The following is an 18404-nucleotide window of genomic DNA, read 5'->3' as shown; positions in this document are numbered from 1 at the left end:
GATCTCAGAATAATCCTGTGGTGATATAGATGTCAAATTGTCCTCTCACTTTAAAGATGAAGTAACTGATGCTCAAAGGGGTTAAATGATTTACCAAATTCACAGAGACAGTAAGTTTCAGAGTTGGCATTAAACTTCTGATTCAATTATATCAAGTTTTCTTACTTTTCTAAATTCTTGAGACTGAGTTCTATTTTTTTTCAAAGTTCCTACCTTTTGGAAAGATTGTCATTCTCCTCAATTTCTTTTTTATTTTGAGAGATTTTTCTGTTATATATCTGACTTATACCCTAAAATCCATACTAATTTATTCTTTAAAAGTATTATCTCATACCAATTGTTTATTTTCTTAATTATTGATGCATTATTTCTGGGATCTTGATTTCTTTTCATTAGAAGTTTTGGATTCATTTTCTTTTTCTTCATTCATTCATACATAATTCATTCATCTTTTATCCTGTTGTGTTATAAAATAATTATTTATTTTCCTTTATGAGTTTCATTTCTAGTTTATCAGTTTGCAAAATGCAAAATTTCTACGCTTTCTTTCTGTCGTAGAACATTTCTCTTCAATTTCTGGTAACTGTATCAGACCTTCTTTTCATAGTCTCTCATCCATTGCAATTTGTTATCTTCTGTGTAAAGTACTAGGGCTGGACTGTTTCACTATGAGGTGAAAGGAGAGGTTCTTTGGCTGAATCCATGCTGGGAAAAAGCTATATAGCCAGACATCTGCAGCTCAGTCATACTTTTCATGGCATTTTAGATGGCTATGAATTCTTAGTACAAAGAAGAACAACTCCTCAGTCGTGTATTTTCTGTTACAAGACTGGGAGAATTCAATACTCTCTCTTTGATAGTGAATTTGAGTAGGTAAATCAGGAAGGCTGTCAAGAGTATTCATACCTCATATCAGATAAATTCGACCAAATTAGCCAAAATTTGGGACTTGATTTTTGTCAACTCACTCCAGATGGGGATAGGACAGGTTGGATTCAGGAAACAGGAAAATGGTTTTATCATTAGCTCATCTATACTTATTTTAAATAAATTTAAACTATGGAGGCATGTTTCCTATTTTCTTGATGCAATTTTACTAATTATGAATTACCTATATTTATTTCTTTTTCTTCTCCTTTACCTTTTTCTTCCTCCTTTTTCAGGAATTATATGGAAAACTATTCATCTTGCCAAAAATATTAATTATTGCTATTCATTTTTCCAATTTACCTGACATAGACCTTATTTGTACATAGTTATTTACTTGTAGTCTCCTCCATTAGATGGCAATCTTCTTTAGAGCACTGACTTTTGCATTTCTTTGTATGCCTAACGATTAACTTGTTTCCTGGAACATAGTAGGTCCTTAATCCAGAGGCAATATTCAAATCATACCCTTGAATACATATCCAAAACTCTATCCACTACATCACTGCTTCTTTTTTTTTTTTTAATAACTTTTACCTTTTGTCTTGGTATCAATACTGGGTACTGGTTCCAATGCAAAAGAGTGGCAAGGGCTAGGGAGTGGAGGTTAAATGATTTGCCCAGGGTCACACAGCTAGGAAATGTCTGAGGCCAGATGTGAACCCAGGACTTCCTGTCTGTAGGCCTGGCTCTCCATCCACTGAGCCACCCAGCTGCCCCCTACATCTCTGATTCTAATGAAAGACCTTAAGTGATTTTTAAACTTTGTGTTGTTATTGAGCTGAGAATTTCCTTACTTTATGCCAGTGAGACTGTAATTATGAACAATGTAAATTTCCAAACCTTGATAATGTAGGCTGCTGGCTTTGTCAGTGTGCTTTGTAAGTATCAATGTTAGCATGCCAAATGTTGTAGTGATGATTAGCACAGTGATAACAGCATGATTGCACATTAGGAAGCTGAACATTACATACTAAAAGTAAACAATATTACAGTACTAAGCAGTGATGCTACAACAGAAACAATATAACAATAAAGGGCATGATTTTATTATAACAGAATTAAACTTGTTGAGGGGTTCAAAATATGGAGGAGAGAGTTGTTTTGGAAGGGGAAAATGGACCTTTTATTTGTGTCTTTTAGAAGTAGACTAATTTCTGGGATACTGTTAGAAGTGATGAAGAGCAACTAGAGGGCACAGTAGATAGAGTACCAGGTCTGGGCTCAGGAAGACTTAGATTTGACTGGAGGAAGATTCTAAAATACTCAGATACCCAATTCCTCTGATGCTTTCTGAATAAAAGTCTTCATTAAGTCCTATGTCTTCTTCCACCAGACTGATTTTAAGTCCCCCAATATTTGAAGCTCATATTTACTATTTCTTGCCTAAATTTCCACAACTTTCTGTCTTCCATATATTCAATTGAAAATATGACTATATTTGTCTTCTTTCCTACCTACCCTAACCCTGGAAGGTTTTTGTTGTTGTTGTTGTTGTTGTTGTTGTTGTTGTTGTAGTTGTTGTTTTCTAAGCATCTCAACTGGATGACTCATGCAGGGTGTTGAAACATTTTTATATCATTTACAAAATATTGATCTTTTTTCCCCATTAGTGGTCTTTCATGATTCCTTTATTTAGTAAGTCAAAATTTTCCTAATAATTATTGGGGACAGAATTAATGCTTTTGTTATAATTTCACTTTTTACTTCAAAGGATTGTTATAGGTTTTCAATGGGATCATATAGTCATTGATTTAGAGCTGGGAGGAAGCTGTGAAGTAACCTAATGCTAATCATCTTAATTTATTGAGGAGTGGAGCCAAATCTATTGGGCATCAACTGATATAAAGAAGGCAGGAGTTGCAATTATGATATCTGACAAAGCCAAAGTAAAAATAGATCTAGTTAAAAGAGATAGAGAAGGTAATTACATCCTGATAAAAGGCAGTATAGACAATGAGGAAATATCAGTACTCAACATGTATGCACCAAATGGCATAGTATCCAAATTTCTAAAGGAGAAACTAGTGGAGCTTAAGGATGAAGTAGATAGAAAAACTATACTAGTGGGAGACCTGAACCTTCCTCTATCAGAACTAGATGAATCAAACCAAAAAAATAAATAAGAAAGAGGTAAGAGAAGTCAATGAAATCTTAGAAAAATAAGAGTTAGTAGATATGTGGAGAAAAATAATTAGGGACAAAAAGGAATACACCTTCTTTTCAGCAGCACATGGTACATTCATGAAGATTGACCATGTATTAGGGCATAAAAACATTGCAAATAATTGCAAAAGAGCAGAAATAATAAATGCAACCTTCTCAGCTCATAATGCAATGAAAATAATAATTAATGAGGGTGCATGGAGAGGCACATCAAAAATTAATTGGAAATTAAACAATACAATTCTCCAAAATTGGTTAAAGAACAAATCATAGAAACAATAACTTCATTGAAGAAAATGACAATGATGAGACATCCTTTCAAAATCTATGGGATGTAGCCAAAGCAGTACTCAGGGGGTACTCAGTACTCAATACTCAAAAATTATTGGTAATTTGCTTCAGGAAAATAAGATGCAATGCTCAATATTAAGCAAAGAAAAATTTTTAAACAATACTTAGGAAAATGAGGAGAGGATTAAAGTAAAACTGAAACTGAATAATTGTGAAAAAACCAGATCTCCTTTACAGTCTAGCTCCATATTATTCTTTTTTGTTTTTCATATTAATCCTACTATGAGGTCAAAGCAATTACATGCTATTGTGATGGAAAAGTGATTATTTAATGAGCATGACATAATTTTTATGTTAGAATTAGGATATTTCCCCGATAATCCAATATTATCAGAAATAAAATGTCATACTTAAAATATGAATTATACTCTTTGTTTTGACAAAATGAAATAAAATGTAATAGTCATGGGAGCAAAGGAATCACAATTTAAACCAAACACTCTCTAGACAGGTACTATTGTGTAATTAGAATTTTCTCCCCATGACTCTCTTTCCCAGCATGCCACTTACATGTTTAGCTAAATAAATATGTATGTAGGGAGGATATATTTTGGTGTAACCCCGCCCCTCTTTCTCTGCTCTCATAAAGGCAGTTTTGGAGGTTGGGTGAGAGCCAGGAAGAAAAAATTTAAACACACTTTTACTAAGGTTTTTTTTTTTTAATTTTACTTTTGTTCTGTTATTTCTTTCACTTCAAGTGATTATTAATAAATATTACAAAATATAATAATTGGAGTTATTGGATATCAATTTAAATCTTATACTATGTAGGATTTCTCAATTATGACCTCACAGATCTACTACATTTCTCTCCTGGGACCCACCATAGAAAGGGAATAGGAATCACTCCAAACGTAGTATTTCCCTAAGATAGAGTCATACCTCTGATGATTTAAACAGAGGTGATCACATATATAGAAAAATTCCAAATCAATACCTCATCCCTGTGAAGCTAATGAATTGATATATCTTGAATTAATTACCTTTGCTATTGTAGACCTTTGAGGTCAGGAAAGTTTCCAGAGACAAAATTGTTTGGTAGAATGTCAGAAATAAAAATTCTACTTCAAAATTATTTCTAAGACTTGCTATACCTACAAGTAAAGGACTATATTTTCTCTAATGATAATCATAATAACATTTATATAGCACTTTATGGTTTGCAAAGCACTTTAAAAACATTATCTCAATGATTAATTATAACATATTTATTTAGTCCCTTAAGTGCTTTCTTCAACAACCCTCAGAGTTAAGTAATGCAAAAATCATCATCACTTTTTTTACAAATAAATAAATCAAGTCTCTGAGACATATAGAATTTTATTCACAACTTTACAGATAGTAAGGGTTTGAGGCCAATATCACTTGATATACAGAATTCTACCTGCTACTACAGCTATTCCTTGAGAACAGCTATATATGCTATAGCAGGTATGGTGAGTAGATACACTATAAAAATAGATCACATATCTGCCTTCAAGTAGAATAGCCTGAAGAGATTTATATTCTAGATGTTGTTTCAAGTTGGCATCATAAAGATGGTCTTTTCATTAAAAGTGATATCTATTTCAATGCTTTCAATTGCCATCTGATCTTGAAGAAAAGACATCTGAAATTTTAACATATATTACTTTTCAGGTAATAAATGATTAATAAATGCTTCTCAAACTGAATTGATTTTTAAAAAGGAGGGATTGAAAACTGTAAAGGATAATTTTAGCATTGTGACCTAAACTATATTAATTATTGGTCACCATGGATATCTCAAATAAAAAAAAATACCGAAGTCAGTTGGAAATTTATGGTGATTTAATTAATATAGTGGAAAGAAATTAAGAAGTAGAGAGAAGTAAAGGGTGTAGGATTTTTCCCACCTGGCTTGTGCCAGGGGGAAGATTAGAGGCTTTAGGAAGGTAAGGTTTTGGAGAGTAAAAAAGGAAGGAATCAACCTGAACTCCAAGAGGGCTCAGCCAAGATGCCTGAACCTGAATTAGCTCATGGGCAAAATCACCACCAAAGCCCAGACAAATAACTGCCACCATGCCAAGATGTCAGAATGCTTAGCACGCTGCCAGGGGAAAAGGGCTGAAGAGAGGAAGTGACATGCCCTATATAGATGGTTTTACATCACTTTCCTGCATCTCATCTGTACCAATGTTAGCTTAGCTTGACTTAGGACAGCCCAGGGGTCTGTCAGCTATTTCTGCACATGTCTGTTGAAGGCTATCTTCTTAGATACTTAATCCTTGAGTATAGGAGCAGACATTTCTGATCTCATTAAACTAAGTAGGGTGGAGCAATGTAGAGTTCCCAAGACCTGATTCTGTTAGACCAAGTATTTCCATTGTTACAAATCAGGAACTAGCTAAATCAAATCTAAAGTATGGTCTGAGTAGGGTTGAGTAGTTTTAAAATTCACACAATGTGAGTTACAGGTAAATTTTATGATGAACATTTTTATCTCTTATAATATACTAGTATTGTTGTTAATGGATATCTGAAGCAAAATTCAGTAATAAGTCTTTGAAAAGGAAAGGTATATAAATATGTTTAATCAATGTCTACAATTTAAACATTTATTCTTCCTTTTATCTCACCGAGAGTCAAGTTCATCCAAATATTTTCATAATGTTGAAGAATTTTCCCACAGTATCCTTACATTTTTTTCTTCTTATATTTGTAGATGAGATACCGACTCCTTTCCCAAATTTGACTTTATGAAGGAAAACTCATGTTTTGTTGGGCAAAAAAACCAAATCTCATTTTTGGTGTTCATATTTCTTTTAGAGATTTAAATTGGGAGGAAAAAATATTCCCAGTAGTATTCATAACATAAAAGTCAAACCTTCTAGTTCCTTTTCTTTCAAAATAGCAACTTATTAAAAATTCTAATGTGATCTGAATCACTAAATGTTCACATGGAATAATCAATGCATAATTATGCAAGAGCACACTTTTTTGTTGTTTTAAGGAGGAACTTGTACATACCTAGAGTGCATCAGTGTGCTTGGCTAATACAAAATATTTATGTGTGACTGGCAATGGTAAACATCAGGGTGAGGTCCAATGGAAGTGTTCTAAAAAGTCTGTGGAGTATGTGTTTCTATTATATATCTGATTTTGGTTGATTAATTATGATTTAAAAAGAAATTTATTTATTGGCTCTATAACCAAAAATGGAGATGCCTTAAAAAAAAGGCAACAACAATTAGAACCCTGGCCATTTTCTCTCAAGATAATTTCTTTTTGGTGGCTTTAGGGTGAAGCTTGTTGATGGTGTCTGGTCAGATAAAATGCTATAAAGTGAGATGACTTAGATTTTTTCATTTCTGGGGCCTCATAAAACACCACTTAGTACTTAGACTACCCATGTATTTGTTTCAAGCAAAAGGATTGGATAATAGCTGTTACAGTGTCTTAGTATCCTAAATTAAAATATACATATATATATATATATATATATATATATATCTAGGTTTCCAGGTTTAGTACCCAGCTCAGGATCAATGGCCTGAGGACTCTGATAAAGGATGAACAATTTGCAAAAAACTGAGAGGTGCAAATGTCAGAGTAAGTGATTGACAGGAGCATGTGACTAAGGGTCATATGGGAGCCTGAGGCTGGAGATCTGGGAAAGATTCTATGTCCCAACAGCCTTCATCTTATCTCCTGGAAGTTAGAGGCTTAGAAGAGAGGTTTTGGCTTTCTGCTAAGACCAGCAGAAAAAAAAAAAAGAAATCTTTTGAATCTGGCTGCTGGCAGCTTTGAGTCAAGAAGATTGAAGATAGACTAACAAACTGAAGATCCCGGCCCATTTGATTGGACTCCTGGTGTAAGACTTGGCTATTGGGGAATTTACTGCTTAGCTTAATAAGATGGTGTTAGTTAGTTCATAGACATTAGATTTTAAGATAACTAGTATAATTTTCTCCTAAACCCCTGTTCCTTCCTCCCCTTCCCAACCAACAAATCTTAATTATTTATATGTTCCCTCTTATTCTTTCTGCATCAAATCCCCAACATAACAGGACCAAACTTTTAGAATTAACCTTTGAGACTGAGTCCAATGGTAGTTGAAACAAGGACTCATATGACTGTCATTCCACATCTATATGTGATTGATTGATATTGCTTCAGAGTAGATATGTTCATCTGGAAATTGAACTAAAAAGTAACCATTAATGCTGGACAATCTTGGTCATATACTACATTTTTTAATACCACCCTATATGTTAAAGGGATTTTCTTTGTCTCTGTCTCTCTCTCTCTCTCATTCTCTCTGTCTCTGTCTCTGTCTCTGTCTCTCTCTGTCTGCTCAAGAGGTGAGAGAGCAGAGTTTCTAAGTAGATCAGAAGTGATCGGAGTCAGTGAGCCAGAGCTGAAGATTCCATTACCAGGGAGACCAGGACTGAGAAAAGTAGGCAGCGCTAATAGGTAGGGGCTTTTTGCTTTTGTATCTGGAGAGAGCAGGAGGTCTGTCTCTGAGGCAGGGCTACTGACAGCTGGGTTATAGAAAACTGCTATCTATTATTTAGTGAGTCAAGTAGTTAGTAAATCATTTATAGATGAGTAAGTTAGAGTAGGACTGGTGTTTGCGAGGCAAGAAGAAACTATGCTCCGAAGACAGTTAGAGGTATTTAGTAGAAATTTTAGATATGTATAGTTGGAAATTCTTGAACTCCTAAAAACTACATTACCCAAAATACCTTTCTGTAATACCTAGAATATTTCCCTCTTTTCCTGTCTCCTCATGTTTATGTGATTGTATTTAAATTTTCTGAGACTCCTCCCTCCCTCTCTCTCTTCTCTTGCAACCCCTTATGAGTTAGGAGTAAGTTTTATTTTAATTATTATTAAAGCTTTTAAAATATAATAATTAGTTATGGGATATTCATTTTAATCTTTACAGATAATATTAGAAATTTTAGATATAGTTATAGGGTATAAGAATATAATTTCTCTTTTCCTATTTTCTATCTGTACTTCTTTAAAAATTAAACTAAGTGTTTTTATTCAACTGCTCTCCTCACTTTTGTCAAAATCCTACTTTTAACCTTTACATATTCCATGACTTTCATGAGTCCTCCATAGATTGAATGATTTGGTGAATGATTTTCAATAATCTTTCAGGCTGCATCCTAGGAAGATGTGGCTGGTGACACCCACCCCTCTCCACAAGAAGAACCCACAAGAGGATGTTCTATGTATTTCTATTATCCTAATGTGTATATTTTAATGATAGTTCTGCCTGTCTGTGTTTTTAAAGATATTTTTACTCTTGAATAAAGATACCTCATTAATCCATGACTGAACAATACCCACTTTCAGCAAGAAAAACCTAAATTATAGTGTTTGACTTTTTTAAAACATAATTTTATTATTTTAAACTAGTTAAGATGAATACAGAAAGCAAGCTCAGAGATGACTACATTTGCTTAGAAAACAGTTTTATTTGTAATTCCTCAAGACAGCTAAGGGCAGCTAAGTGGGCATTGGCTAGAGTGCTGGGCCTGGAGTCAAGAACATTTATCTTCCATATTAAACTAGATATATGAAAAATACATTAAAATGCATTTTAAAGATATTTCTATAACTAATATGAGCTTATTATATTTCACATTTTTATTATTGACATTTTAAAATAATTATGAAATTATTTCCAACATTTCTATTGCTAAAATAAAACAATGAATATTGAGTTTGTTTTTCTATTGAATTCATTTTGAAAGTTTCAAAAACTAATTAATTTAGAGGATTAGATTTTTCATGTGCTTTTTTGTGTTTCTGATCAAATTTTAATTTCTGGAACATTATCAAAATTATTTTTGTCTGAGGGTAAATAAACAAAGATGAATAATAATATTTATTCTGTGGCCTCATTTCAGGCCTTGACTTTAAAGGTGTCCATGTGAAATTCATTATATCTTATATGTAATCTTTTAAGGAACCTTTGAATACATATAACCCAACCTCTCATTTAGCAAATGAGCAAAACAAAATAAATGAATTAAATATCTTACTGTAGCTTTTTTAGATTTTCATAGAAATAAAGAGAAGGAGTGATTTTATTGTTCATTCATTTAGGTTGTATCTGACTTTTATAATCCCCTTTTGGAATTTTCTTGGCAAAAATATTGGAGTGGTTTGCCATATCCTTCTCAAGTTTATTTTATAGATGAAACTGAGTCAAACAAAGTTAAGTGACTCATCTTTTTGACTCCATATATAATGCTCTGTCCATTGTACCACCTAGCTGTCCTAAGTCATAGATAAAGGATTCAAATAAGGATCATTTGACTAAATACTAGGTCCTTTTTCCCCCCCATCCCCATCATCTCTAGCCTTCTAAGGATTTTTTTCTTATAATTATTCAATGTAACTCCACCCCCCAAAATAATTTATTATTTATGAGAGAGGCCCTCACACTATAGGAAAATTTTCTATTTACTTAAAGACTAACTATAGCCTTAGAATGAATAATTAGAGGTCTAATTATGATTCATCCCACACTATAATAATTAGCAATGCATTATATAATTAAAAACTTCTTATATTGACAATTCATTTTCATTAGCTAATCAATGTATTTTTTTCATTCAATGACCAGTTGAGAAAAAATTCTTTATTTATTTAAAAAAAGATGGCTTTTTCCCTCTTAGAGAGATTCTTACTAAAATGCTGAATATATTATGAACTTAATGCAGTAAAAAAAAAAAAAGAACCAAAATTGAGTTCAGGAGGTTCCTGCATCTGAATCCCTCCCATGTCATTACTAGTTTAGTGATTAAAGTGACTTATCCTCTTTGCATCACAGTTTTTTTTATCTGTTAAATAAATGTATCTGTTAATGTCCCTCTAACAAGATTGCTTTGAGGATCCAGTCTAGGGTTTTGAAGATATTGATTTTCTCTACCATTTAGTAGCATATATTCTTGTAATGACTAATTTTGGAAGCAAGTTACTAGTCACATCAATGAAACAAAAATATATCCTATGCAATGAGATGTAATATCTAAAGTCAGATATAACAGTATGACTTTTGGGGATGCATTCAACTAATTCAAATTCACAAATGGGTAGGAAAATATATGAGTATTGTACTAGTGGGGAATCAAGGAACCAAAGTTTTGACAGGTAACAGAGAGAGAGGGAACAAATGAAGAGTAACACCAGTTCTCCCTCCCCCCAGGCAGAGCTGTCTATATGATGGAATTAAATATGACCAGAGCTGAAGAGTAAGAGAAAATCCCCTTCAATCTCTTTCTTCTTTTATTGATTGTATTTGTAATCCCCCTCTAGTACATTTAAGATATCTGAGTTCTCCGTAAAGTAAAAATAGCTATTTATTGGATAAGGGGTTAGGGTATAAATAAGGAAAGAGGAAACAGGAAGTCCCTGAGCTATCTCCCTCCTATAGATGTCTTCAGGGATTTGAAGCACAAGTCTGGGAACTAAGTCCCAGATGATCTTAATATCTTTGTAGATTCAAGATGATGGTATTTCTTGTCACAAAGATATAGCTTTGAATGAATCTTCTGAAGACTATTGCCTTCCCCAAAGGGATAGCACCACTGTAAAACAGATGGTTATTCTGGATCTTTTTCTGCTCAACAAGGGATTTGTAGATTTGTAGCTAAGTAGGCTCAATGAGGATTTTGTTCCTTCCCTCTTCAAGTCAAAGAGAGAAAAGACAGCAGCCTCTAACTGCTCCTCCTTTTCTTAGCTGGCATGTTCCATTCCCATCCCCCATTGGCAGCCAGAGTTCCATCTCATCTTTTCATGAGATAACCTTGCAAAATCCAGTCCTTGCATTCATTTTAGCATTTCTCTCTTCCACAGTATCCCCACAAAATGTTAATATCTGGAGCCAGACATTAAGGGATGATTTTATGGAGAGGGGCTCACTCAGCTAATTGTAAGCCACAATCCACAAATGGATAGGAAAAATATATGATGAGTACCACCCAAATTTACGTTTAGAGAAATGTTTGGGGAGAAATATAGACCTGCGGGGAGCTGTGCTTTGGCCAACTGCTAATGTGCCAACATTAAGTACCAATAACTGGGAAGCACATTTACAAAGAATTCAGCAACTCAACAGTATGGTTTTCACCTAAGTACAGTGAAAAGATCACTAAAATTGGAGTCACAGAATATATGTGACTATGACTTTTTTATGTATTATACGTGTGACTCAAATAGTTATTTAATGGACAAATCTAATGCCTTTTTTTAGTCTTGACATCATTTCAGTTTTTAACACTATAGGTCACAGTCTTCCTCAACATATTCTTTTAAAAAATTAATTACATCTTTAAAGTTTTCTTTTTCAGATTATTTCCCTCTGTATAACCATCCCTCCCCCACATATTGAGAAGACAAGACATGCAATCCCCATTATAAACATGTCATGGAAAACATTCCCACATTAGGCATATTGAAAAAGAAAAATGATAAATTGAGATAAAACATGTTTCAATCAGTCCTTAGCATTCATCAGTTCTCTACATAAAGATAGAATTTTTCTTTATGAGTCCTTTGGAATTGCCTAGGATAATAGTATTGATCAGAGTAGCTAAATCTTTCACACTTGATTGTCATTACTATTTTACTCTTACTCTGTACAATGTTCTACTTCTGTGAACCTCTCTTGGCATCAGCTCATGTAATTTTATATAGGCCTTAAAGAACAATAATATTCCATCATAACTATGTGTCAAAACTTGTTCAGCCATTCCCCAATTGATGTCTATTCTCTCAGATTCCAGGTCTTTGCTAACACACAAAAACTGATACAAATCTTTTTGTACATATGAATTATTTTATGTTTTCTTTGATCTCTTTGGAGTAACAGGCACAGTGGTAGTCTTACTGAGTCTAAAGCTATAGACAATTAAATAGCCCTTTGGGCATAGTTTCAAATTGTTCTAAAATGGTTAGATCAGTTCATAGCTCTACCAATTTGTTCATGTACAATTTTTTCTTATGCCCTTTATCATTTGTAATTTTCCTTTTTTTTAGCTTGTTAGCCAATCTTATGGGTATAAGATGGTACCTTGGAGTTATTTTAATTTGCATATATATCTAATTTTGCATTTTAGAGATGGTTTCATGTGTTTGTTAATAGCTTTGCTTTCTTCTTTAAAGAACTGTCTATTAATATGTTTTGATATGTCAATTAGCAAATATTAGTTTGATAAATTGGTTTCTATTTCTTATGCATTTGAGAAATGAGACCTATATCCCTAATTCTAACACCCACTTTTTCTTGCTCTCCCTCTAGATTGAACAACATTGTTTTTCTTTCTGCAAATTCAATGAAATCAAAATTATTCTTTGTGTCTCCTGTGATTTTCTCTGTGTGGTTTGGTCATTAATTCTTTCATTATCTATATTCCTGTGAAGTAATTTCCCCTGTTTTCCAAATATTCTTATAATAGGATCCCTTATGTCTAAGTCATGTACCCATTTTGAACTTATCTGAGCAGGAAATATGAGATAGTTGGCTATGCCCAATGTTTTTTCCAAATTGTTTTCCAATTTTCTGGTTAATAGTACAAAAAGAATATAAGTGGGCTACCCACAGACACAGATAGTTATGGATCCACTCAGGGATCCCCCTGAATACCCAGTTAGGTATTCCAACCTCCAGTTAGTGAGAAGGAAACTGAATCACTTTCTCTTACTGGGCCATTTGCACAGATGTCTTGGAGACAATTGATATAAAAAAAGTTTCTCTTTTATTTTAAGAGGAAGTGTAAACTGAGGATCAGAACAAGGGGTCCCTAACTCTAAGGGCTCTAGCTAATTTCCCACAATCCTCCATGTCCCTCACAAGAGGGAGCCTTCTGGTCTTTCAGCTAACTTAATAGTTCCCTGTTTCTATCTAGGTATCCCCAAAACTAACTAAGCTAACTATCTAGGACCCTGAGTACTTGATTAGATTTATTCTCCAAAAGTTGTCTCCCAAAACCATTATGAATAAGTTCAAATGGCTAAGTTCACCCCAGGAGGTCTAACCTCAAAGCTGATCTGACAGGATTTTCTAGATAAAATCTTCTGAAAATCACAGCAGGTATGGCCACATCCTTTTCTAGATCTTTCCAAGTCAAATAGAGTACCTCACAAGATGAATTAGGGTTCTACTCCTTCTCCACAGTCAGGTTGAGGTAGAAGAGTTCTGATAAGCCTGCCTTTCGTCCACCATTCCTGGACAGGAAGCTCTTAACCTCCAACGGGAAGTCACTACTTTCTAGCAGTTGTCACTTTCAAAATATTCCTCCTCTGCCTTCTGCCTGCTAAGATCCTTTCCCTTGAGTTCCTAGTATGTGCCTTGAAAACAGCCTTCCACGTCTCTTAAATCTTCTCCTATTTTATCCTTTTCCCATTACAATAGTGAGTTCTCACCTAATAAGCTGAGTCTTTGAGTATGCCAAATAGTAGCTTCATTTCCTTTTGTACTTTGTATGCCTAATCTATTTCATTGAGCAACCACTCTTTTCTTCATACAGTAACAGATAGTTTTGAGAATTAGCACTTTGTATTATACATTGAAATATGCTGTATAGGTTTCCATTCTTCTCTTTTTAATAGATTTCTTGGATATTTTTGACTATTTGTTCATACAGATGGATTTGTTGGGGTTTTTTTTAGCACTGTTAAAGAATGTTTTGGCAGATTGATTCCTGTGCCATTCAAAGAGTGAATGAATTAGGGATTATTGTCTTTTATTGTTAGCTTTGCCTACCCATAAGCAATTTCTCTTTCCCCAGTTTTTTATATCTTTTTTATTTGTATAAAATTGTTTTTGTAGTTGTATTCACAGTAAGTAGCCTTCAAAGCATTTAATATTTTCTTTTTTCATTGTAAATGGGGATTTCTCTTTCTATTTCTTCCAGCTTGGTTTTGTTGGTAGTATGTAAAAGCATTAATGATTTCTATAATTCCAAATGTTGTTAGTTGTTTCAAATAGTGTTTTAGTTCATTCTCTAAGTATATTTTCATATCATCTGCAAAGAGGGATAGTTTGGTTTCCTCATTGCATAAATATATTTTCTATATTTTATTGTCTTATTATTATAGTTAGCATTCCTAACACAATATTAAATAGTAATGGTGATAATAGACATATTTTTTTACCTCTAGTTTTTGTAGGAAAAAAAAAAAACTTTTCGTTTGCTTCATTATGGATGATGCTTGTTCTTGATTTTGGATTTCTATTACTTATAATTTGAAGACAAAATCCATTTATTGCTATGATTACTACTGTTTTCAATAGGAACGTGTTTGTAGTTTGTCAAATGCTTTTTCTACTTCTACTGAGATAATTGTAGGCTTTGTGTTCCTTTGTTATTATGGCCAATTATGTATATCATTTCTCTGATACAGAAACAACCGTGTATCCCCAGTATACATCTAACCTAGTTATACTATAAATTCTTTTGTATATGAAATAGATACAGACACATACACATACATATATATACATATATGAATACTTGAGTACATATATAGACACCCATATGTGTATATAAATAGACATATTTGTATTACTAGTATTTATCTCCTTACTAGTATTCCTTGAAAGTATTTATTTACAATGTTTACAGCAACAATAATCAACTCTTCTTTAGAACTTAGGTTTTCTCATCAATGAAAAGATCCAAGAGAATTCTAAAGGACTTCTGATGAAACAATGCTATCCATCTCCAGAAAGAAAGAACTGATGAAGACTGAGGGCAGGTTGAAGCATAATTTTCTCATAGTCTTTACTTTTTTTCAATAGGATTAATATGGAAATACATTTTGTTGGATTTCACATGAATGCTTGATTTTAAATCACTTGCCCCTAGAATTCAATTTTTAAAAATGCATATAAAAATAAATACTTTTTATATTTAAAAAAATTAAAATTAATTAGGTAAAACTACTGGGTGACTGTTGGGAAAAGATCACAGCATGGGCTTATGAAATGGGCTTATGTAACCTCTTCATAATTTCCACAGTTTTCCACATTGTTTCATGGCAAAAGAGTCACATAAAGACAATGGAGCACTGTTTTCATATATGCAAAAAAAAGGTGAATTATTTGTTCGTTGCAGTCTCCTATGCTCCACGGTTATACTCTGTGAACTTGGACCCCTGGTATCTCATATGCATTGGTTTATCTGGCTCAGGGCAGTTGGAGGAACTATTTATGTATTTATCTAACATGAAAAGTATGAAGTGGTCAAGCTATTTTTCTATCTAACAATGGGATTTTCTCCTGTATTGGTAGTAACATCAATGAATAACACTGATGAGCTACAAGAATTCACCTGCAGAGGCTTAATTTATTGCTTGAGAATTGTGTTCTTCATAAGTGATGGCATCATTCCATTCACCCATGCCATTTGGCACTTTTTTGTGGCCACAGTGGCAGCAGTACATTACTTTGCCTTTTGGAAATTTCTTTACCAAAGTCCTACAGAGTTTAGCTGATACTTATTATAAAACTTGTGCTAGGTCTTCAAACCACTATTACTTCAGTTGTGGAACTGGGGATGGAGGAGTGTAGAACACTACACAGGAAAAAAATGCACTGATTTTGCTAGATTAAAAAAATACAATTACTCTGACCTGAAATTATGATCTATCTTGTGTGGGTTCCCCCCCTCAGCAAAAAAGATACTATATTAACTGTATTGCATTCCACTGTCATGAAATACTATATTTAGGATGGCCAATGAATATTTACAAATAAGAATTTTGTATTTTAATCTTATCAATTTTACTGCATTGATTTTCTAATGTTAAGATGCAAGAAGTCAGTTTTTAAGTGCAATAATGACTTTTTCTTTTTAAAAATAATTTCTACCACTTTATCCATTAGCTTATGAAGAATCATAGAGAGAATTCCAACAATTTTTTTTGCCATGTTTCATTATGACATATTGTGGTAATTTCAAAATGAAAACTTTAGGTTTTTATAAAATTTTTTAAAGAATTTCATTGAGAAGACATTCATCTGGGTTACAAATCTTTGCAACCAGCAGTCAACATCTCACATACTGATAAACATTATACGTCTTCTATCAATTTAAATACATCAAATAATTGCCAATTTTTTTAAAACTACAGATTCAAAACTTACTTGCCAACCTATATGTATTAATTCACTGATGCTTCAAATATTTGACCTAATGTAGCCTTCTACTATTGGAAAAAATTCCTTTGACTTGATTAGATGACTCTTCCTCTCCCTTTATCACCATTACTTCAGGGATCCTTTGGATGATGATGGATAGGGGGCTTTTATATCAGGTCAGTATTCATGGGGTTGGGTTAACCATGAGTTGAAAATCCTAGAACATTATGATGAATAAAATTGGCCCTTGTCTAATCCACTTGTGAAGCCAATGTAGTTTAGCATTAGTATTGATTCTCTTCACATTTGAAATTTGAGAATTTGCTTTAAAATCTGCTTTGTATGATTAAATGCCTCAATTCATTCACGCTCCTATCTTTTAATACAGTTTTTCTTTTTTTTTCTCTATTAAAAGTATACTTTGGGATTGGAAATCACAAGCACAGAATCCATTTTTCCACTCCCAGGTCAATGTCATGGTGATAGAGCGTTTATCATGTTTTTGTATCCTGTCTTAATCATCTATCAATGTCTCTATTAAGATTGATACTCTTGTTTCTTCCTTCACTTGGTATTTCATGTTGGTATTTTTAATAATGAAACAACTTCTTGCTTTCAGCATTGATTCCAGGTATTTCCTGTTTTCCATTAATGGGACTGATCAGTGAGAATTACTTAATGTTAATAACCTACTTTAGTCTCACTAATATGGTGAATTTTAATATTTTTTCTTGGTGTGGGCTCCAAAAGGGATAAATTTTGTCATTATTTTAATGAGTTAAAATCTCTGCACATTTGTGCAAATTTTGTAGGAAAGAATGAGCAGAAGACCTCTAGAGTATTAAGTGGTAAACAAAACTACATCATCTGAAGCAGGCCACAGTTATAGCAACCACAGACCACTCTTTTGTGTGCATGATTCTCACATATCTGGATGCCTGCTTCCTGTGGTAAAAAGGAATTATTTAATTTCTTTAATTTAACGGGGGGACCTGGAGGTCCTCTTACCATAGAGATGTGTAGGGATTAAATAGTTCACAGTGACAGGAAGTAGAACTGGGGAGCCCCCTGCTGAGCATGCATTAGTTGCAGACTGTCAGTTACTGACAGTTTGTTGGAGGGTTGCTGACAGTTACAGCTGGCATTTGTGGTGAAGGAGGATGCTTGGTGTGAGTTGTTCATTGGGGGTTGGATACTGGGAGTGTGGGTTGATGTTTAGTTGCTGGAATATAAAGGCGGGCCTGAGCTTACTGAGAAGGCTTTTGGCTTTGGCCTTTAAAGAGTTTTTTGCCTCTGGGCTCTTGAGAGAGCAGGAAGTCTATCTCAGAGGCAAGGATCAGCTGTCAGTTGGCTACTGACAGTTTGCTATAGAAAACTGATTAAAAGGAGTGAGTGGTAGCTGTCTATTATTTTAGGGAGTTAGGGAGTTAGTGAATCATTTATAGATAGTGTAAGGTAGATAGGCCTGGTGTTTGCTAGGCAAGAAAAAGCTGTCCTGAGAAGACAATTAGAGGTAGTTATTAGGAATTTTAGGTATATTTATAGGATATAAGATTAGTAATCTTTTTCATCTTTTTTAATCTTTCCATTCTTTACTATATTCTTTAATTATCTCTATTTTAATTAAACTTAATTGTTAAAAGCTGTTAGAAGGTCTCTTTTCTCTGGCTTAAAGGGATAATATTAATTTATAGATCTATTATATTCTCATTAAAACTTAAATTATTAAAAGTTGCTCTCTTACTTTGTAAAAACTTTGATAGTCTATATTTCATCCAGAAATTATTTTTTATTTGAAACTTTTTATATTTTTGATTTCTCTTGCCAATTGATT

At 33.4% G+C, this 18404-nt stretch overlaps 1 pseudogene; it reads left to right on the top strand.

Moving 5' to 3' along the window:
• LOC100617617 (monocyte to macrophage differentiation factor-like) overlaps window positions 1-16145 on the top strand; it is a 30018-nt pseudogene extending 13873 nt beyond the window's left edge.
• The last annotated feature ends 2259 nt before the right edge of the window (window positions 16146-18404 follow it).

Source organism: Monodelphis domestica, chromosome 3 (genome assembly GCF_027887165.1).
Source record: "Monodelphis domestica isolate mMonDom1 chromosome 3, mMonDom1.pri, whole genome shotgun sequence".
In the NCBI taxonomy this organism is placed as follows: Eukaryota; Metazoa; Chordata; class Mammalia; order Didelphimorphia; family Didelphidae; genus Monodelphis; species Monodelphis domestica.
This window is presented reverse-complemented; position numbering and strand designations above follow the sequence as displayed.